Consider the following 7127-nt stretch of genomic DNA (forward strand, 5'->3'; position numbering starts at 1 on the left):
GCTGCCCCCCCCCAAAAAATACTTACGGCCGGCTTCCGTCTCTACAGTGCTCACGCTCAGCGTGGACCCGTCCAGGAGCAACGCCAAGTTGACGAACTCCGAGAATGTCTTTATTTCTCTGGTAGACGGCATCAAATACCGCAGGATCTCCCTTAGTCCGTGCTTAAAAATGTCTTTGAGCGCCTTCTCATCGAAGTTGACCTCGCTGCACAGGTCCAAGAATACCTCCGTGTACTCCTCAACTGGGGCGTCCTCCTGACGTAGGCAAAACAGGAGTTCTGCTGGATCCATTGGTGGTTGGTCGTTCTGTCACGAGTGACACGGTGAGACAAAGGCGAGTGAGGATCCAAATGCAGTTTAAGGTTTAATATAAACAAAACACAAACAAACCGGCAGGCAACGCGGAACAAACAGGAAACGGGAACATGGACATGCACACACCACCACCAAAAACGACCAACAACATTGAAGTGAACAGACAGAGTATATATGGAGAACGAGAACCAATCACAAAACAGAGACAGACAAGGACTAAGACAAAACACCTGGGGAAGAGAATGAATGTAATTAGTGTCCATGGTAACAGATAGGTGGGCGGGGTCAACAATTAACATCAGGGAGAGACGGCAGACAGAAACAAGGGGAAAACACAGACAGACACATTACAGATGTGCTGTGTTCTGCTTTTAGCCCATTTTTTTCTTGGTTTCTCCATCAAACAAAGTCCCCATGAGGATGAGTTTTATGTTCCTTTTTTCTGGAAGTAAAGAACTCTTGTTAGAGCGTAATGCTAAACCCAGAGGGAGGATAAAAGATGTGGTTTGTTTAGCTGCCACCTGAGTGTGTGTTTTCATGCTTCTTTCTTGAAATCACACTAGCGCCGTGTGCTGCTGCATGATCTAGTGCTTAGCGTTTCTGCTAAACTGTTTGCTTGTCTCTTGGACTCATGTTGCGCCATGCTGTTCCTGTTACACTTGTGTGTTAAGAGAGGCATCTGTCTGGGTTCGAAAGCAAGCAGGGCAAAGTGTAAGAATGTTTGATAACAGAATAAAGCCTACTGATTGCTGGGACTAAATTGCTAACTGGCTACATTTTGTCCTGTTTATCACACAAACACATGTGCTGGGTGATTAAGTTAACCAGCCTCCACTGATTGACACAAACACATTAAGAATGCTAATACGATTGTTTTCTAAGCTAGCATCTTTGTTTTAAAAATATTACCGTAAACAAAAGGGTCTGATTAACGCAGACACCGTAAGTCTGCTACTAAAATTGCTTTCCTAAACGGCATCCTCATTCAAAAAACGAATAGCATTAGCAAAAGCCGTGTCTTTTATTAAGTAATTTAGCACAATCTTTACTCGTATGGAAAAAGTAAGAAAAGAAATTTTAAATGCCAGGATTTAACTTGTTTCCTGTATGTTGTCAAAGCCACAGTAACATCCGAGAAGGAAATCTCTGAGTTCCAAGATGATGGCTCGATTTGCGTTTGTCAACAGATATCTCGGCGTGTGAGCCGAAATCGCCGCTTGGCCCGGGCACGGCCGTGTTTCTGGCAGCAGGATATAGGTCAAGATTCCTCAAAATAGCCGTGAAGCCGGAGGCAGTAGGGCCGTCACTGACCTGGTGAAACAGTAACTCTGTGTGGCAGGCGCCCACGTCCCTGTGTGCGCTCTGTGTGTTTCTCGTGAAACACTCGACTAGACGTTGACATTTCAGGACTCCTGCATCTCAGCGACATGGCCGAGACTACAGTAAGGTCTAAAAGGCTCAGTCCACATAGAACTAGAAAAAATGCTAATAAATGTTTACATTTATCTGAGTATCTTCTTAGGAACTAATCTGACAGGATTTCTGACAGGATTTTTCAAACTATTTTGATAAATTTTGAAAAACTGCAGGATCCTACAGTCGCTAATATTCAAGCTAGTACTAATGCTAGCTAGCTAATACAAGTTGACCTGTTTAACGATTTCTAAAGGATTTGTAAAAATGTATTGATAAATGTTGATAAAAAATAAGCTAATCTTTCAGAATTTCTGAGAGGATTTCTGTTACATTGATAGATTTTGCTAATATTCAGTGCTAACACTAGCTAGCTGATTAACAAAAACCGACCTGACAGGATTTCTGAGATGATTTTTAAACTATTTGGTAAATGTTGCTACTATTTGATTTAAAAAATCAACCTTTTAAATAACATTTTTGAGAGAATTTCTAAGTTATTTTAATAAATAATGTTAATATAAAGTACCAGGATTTCTGAAAGGATATATTTGATAACTATTGCTGATATTCAAGGCTAATACTAGCGAGCAGTTTTTAAAATATGCTAATCTGACAGGATTTCTGTCATCTTTCATCTTTATATACATTTTTATATTTATAACTGTTGCTAATATGCAGCGCTAATGCTAGCTAGGTGATTAATACAAGTTGACCTGTTTGGATTTCTGAAAGGATTTTAAGGTGTATTGATAAATGTTGCTAATATTCATTAGCATATATTAATCTCATATACACTTATACTAATTCCCACAAATGCTAAAATGTTATGCCTATTTTATACGTTATTTTATGCCTATGTTATGTTATTTTATGTATATAATCAAATAAATAATATATTAATATTCTTAAAAGGCTACGTTTTGAGCCATCAGTTCAAAAGTTGTATACTTTTAATCTCAGGCAAATGACCAAGGGTTCATTTCAGAAAGTAAGACTGTATACTATCCTGCAGGAAGCTGTGCCAAGACTACATGGGTAAATTAGGTTGCACTACATGATGACTTGAAGGCCATCTGTCGCCCAATTATCGAACAGACACTGCCATCCAGTGGAAACAGGGTGAACTCGGTCAAAGCTTCTGAGGTCATTATGCATAATAGATGACATTCATTTCAACTACGTAATTACCATCTGATGTAAAAAAAAATTAATAATTATCCATAGAAACGGACAACATGACTACTGACCAACAAACTTCCTGATCACCCATTTCTCCATCTCTAAGACACCTCATCTACAATGAAAGTGGGAAATTAGACATGCTTATGTCTAAAAGACAAGTATCGCTAAAATCCATGGAGGAATTGGAGATAGTTGTTAGCATGAACAGCTATTCATGTCAATATTTTGTGCTAAGCAGTGAATTCCCAAGGAGGAAAAGAATATAGTTACCCCTGGGTGTTCATACAACGTGTTTGTGGAAGCACAATCTAAAGGTATGTTGCTATGTTGGCTCCTCATGCTAGCCATGCTAATAACTCTGACTGATTTTCATTTTGGCTTATAAACAAAAAATGTATATCCTTTGAAAGTAAAACAACCAACAACCAATCAGGACCAAAAATGTGACTTTTCACAGAGAAAAAAAAGATCATAGCACAAAATACTGAACATTTTAAAAGTATGGTGGGACAAGAACATTTGAATTTTTAGCAAATAGTTCTGGGAAGAAAACGAGCACCTGAAACTGTACGTAAGTACATATTAACGCCTAAAGAACATTTAGTTTGCTAGTTAATTACTGCTAAATACAGCGTTTCAATGGAAATGAGGTAAATTTTTGAGGAATTAAAAACAAACATTAAGCTAAAATGAAAAATTTATTTACATTAGCATCACCTGCTAACCCTCGCTTCCATACTGAGGAACATTTTGAATTTCTGTCAAGATTAAAAGAACTCTGTCAATCGGGAGATTTCTGTAAATAAACACTGAACACATGAATTCTGGCGTGATTGACAGATATCTGACACCATCATGAAGGTGGTTTCATCTTAAATATGTCTGGATCCTGAGGCGTAGCTACAAGACAGGAAGCAGGAGATCGGGCCTCAGGCTCTGGAGCTCTCTCATGTAAGCTGTGGTTAAAAAGTCAGAAGAGAAAAACTCGAGGAAAAGAGGTGAGCGGTGGAGAAAATGACAAATGAATTACTATGCTAACGATTAGCGAGTTTATGCCAGTCGTTTATTTATTCTGAAGTTTTGCTCTATTTTTGGCTGAAAAAATAGATTAGCTTATTGTTAGCTACATTCATATTCTGATTAATAATAAAAGCAAAGAGGTTTACACAGTGTGGATGAATTAATAATATGTAAAACTATCGAAGCGACGTAGCGACCCAGAAGCAGCTGGTTAGCGTGTTGTTTTGGAGAGCATGCCTTGCTGAGTAAGAGTGTAATCTTTGCATTCCATAAAAAAAATAAAAAAAAACAGACTTACATGCTAAATTTGGATGGGACTAAAACCCCTGATGAGATACTCCCAGGGATAAAAATAATCCCACCTGAATAGATGTACAGTTGCACTAGCTGAGGCGTTTTCGTGCAGCTCCTGACTTCTTGTCGACGGTTTCTCGTTGATATGCTAATGCGCTGCGAGAGGTAAGCTCCGGCACACGCTTAAGCTGAGAGGTACGATTTTTTTTCTCTTCCCTGTTGTCACTTCCAGCTGAAGTCTACGGTGACATCACATCTCTCACACACACACACACACACACACACACACACACACACACACACACACACACACACACACACACACACACACACACACACACACACACACTCATCAACATGCCACCGCTAAGAATCACCCGCTTTCTCTGTCTCTCTTTCTTTCAGTCTTTTCACTCTTCTCTTTCTTGTCAAGATCCATTGCTCAGTGCTTCATCGTGCCCGCAGTTTGCCTTTGATGCCAATCATTTGGTTTATATGGTCAGTCAGGAGAATATTGACGGAAAAAGGCAGCGATAAAACCTCGTTCAGAGTCCGGCGAGGATGAATGGCGCTGACTTTATTGGCCTTATCAGGGCCCTACAGGCACACCTGATATGTCCTCTTCACTCTCAAGGGCACGGAGTTCTTCTCAGTCCCTCCGTGGCTAATTGTGTCCGACCAGAGCCAGCGTTCGGAACGGTTTTAAGGGCTTTAAGTCAACAAGGCAATCCTGGGCTTTTGTGATTACTCCTTCCTCACATCTGGAGTCACCAGAGATGAGGAAAGAGGTGTTTCTTTCACAATGGGCTTGTATTACTGATTCAATTGAACAGAGGAGTCTTCTTGATCCTAGTTCTCAATCCTATAGAAATATTTATAACCTGAAAACTTATAGCAGCAGAAATATATGACATAATGTTCATTAGAAAGTTATAACAAATTTCAGGATCCCTCGCTTCTGGATTCTCGGATCACAATGCTCTATAATGACTCCTAAACCTGTCTCGTCAACATACAATCCTGCTTTAAGGCACACAGTTATGATTATGGCAGTCATTATAACAGTTATAACAGTCTTATGTATTTTTCTGCCTTTTTGTTTTGACATCCGTCAGTCGCCGTGTCGCTGTGCTGCCGCAAATAGGCTTTGACGGTTGTCATAGCAGCGAAAAAAAAAAGGTTCTATCACAGTGGAACAAAGTCAATGTACTGTAGGTTTATGTCACCTGACATAACATGTCATAGGGCTCATGCGGTTAAGTAAACCGCCTGGTCTACGACGACAAAACAATCACAAACAATCAACAAATTCTACTGGATATTAGCAAACAATATGAATCATGTTGGAATTTTACAGACGAATACGATTCGACCGTGTCTGAGGTCAACAGGATAGTGTACAGTGCTGAAGGAGAAACGAACACATTCAACACTGATTCTTCTTTCTGTCTATTAACAGTATACATGACCTGCGCTAAATATACACAGCGTCCGAGCACGGAGCTGCTGAAATATTAGAAGCTCAGAATCATTGATTATGGTGTGTTTCTTTTTTTTTTTTTTTTTTGAATGTCTTGAAATCTTGTACATTATAGACTGGACCACTGAAGATGAAGAAGAAGAAGAAGAAGAAGAAAAAGAGGTGTTATATCTTTTCATCATTCTTATATCATCAGTGTAACTTAAGAAGGTGAAGGTCTCCTTAAGGTCATTTTTCTTGTTTTTTTTTTTTGTCGTTAAAAACCTCATCTAAAAAATAGCTCATAGTGATGGTGGGACGGAGCGGCGGAGGAGAAGCTGATGGTGGAATTGTCCTGTCACTGGATGGATTGACTCATTCTTCCTGGCACACGGGGACCCCTAACAACTACTTGTCTCCTTCTGATTATATCTCCCCCAACAGATTACTGAGTTAGAGACTCCGACTTTGACCTTGGCTAAGTGTTCCGCCGAGTGAGATCTTTTTTTTATCTCCTTTAGGTATTAACCCAGGTTTTTCATTTCATATTTCACATCTTATACATGCTTATGCTTCGAATAAAATAAATAAATAAATACATAAATATGGGGATGTAGTGCACCAGTGGGTAATGTGCTGAGCTAACATTCAGAAGGTTGTAAGTTCAAATTTCAGGTACACTAAACTGCGACTGCTGGGCCCCTGAGCATGGCCCTTAACCATTTATTTCGAGACATTTGGTTAGCGTTTTGGGGAAGGAGTCTCCAGTTTCAGAGACATGGGATTGGAAAGGTCTTGACAATTTCCAGGAGTTCATTCATTCATTCATTCATTCATTCATTCATTTTCTACCGCTTATCCAAACTTCTCGGGTCATGGGGAGCCTTTGCCTACCTCAGGCGTCATCGGGCATCGAGGCAGGATACACCCTGGACGGAGTGCCAACCCATCACAGGGCACACACACACTCTCATTCACTCACACACTCACACACTACAGACAATTTTCCAGAGATGCCAATCAACCTACCATGCATGTCTTTGGACCGGGGGAGGAAACCGGAGTACCCGGAGGAAACCCCCGAGGCACGGGGAGAACATGCAAACTCCACACACACAAGGTGGAGGTGGGAATCGAACCCCCAACCGTGGAGGTGTGAGGCGAACGTGCTAACCACTAAGCCACCGTGTCCCCTGGTTTTATAGTTGTCTTAATTTATTATTAAAATTATAAGCTAACTCCAAAGGGATAAAAAAGTAAATACTGTAAAAACCTAGACATATAATAAGCATTTTAAATGATAACCTTCATTAAATCAGAATCAGAATCAGAGGAGAGAATGAACCGACCGTAGGTATGGAGCGGTGTGAAGCGAAGCACACGTCTTCATGTGTCCTTGGAGGAATTTGTGTAGGTAAGTGGCAGATGGTGTTTTAGTGAC

General features: G+C 40.2%; 1 long non-coding RNA gene across 1 annotated transcript; it reads left to right on the forward strand.

Moving 5' to 3' along the window:
- The first annotated feature begins 1554 nt into the window (after positions 1-1554).
- Positions 1555-6310, forward strand: LOC125138870. Its single transcript, XR_007137971.1, has 4 exons — positions 1555-1757; positions 3754-3911; positions 5823-5869; positions 5988-6310. It is a non-coding gene; the product is annotated as an uncharacterized LOC125138870 (long non-coding RNA).
- Positions 6311-7127: the final 817 nt, after the last annotated feature.

Source organism: Tachysurus fulvidraco, chromosome 15, assembly GCF_022655615.1.
Source record: "Tachysurus fulvidraco isolate hzauxx_2018 chromosome 15, HZAU_PFXX_2.0, whole genome shotgun sequence".
Lineage (NCBI taxonomy): Eukaryota > Metazoa > Chordata > Actinopteri > Siluriformes > Bagridae > Tachysurus > Tachysurus fulvidraco.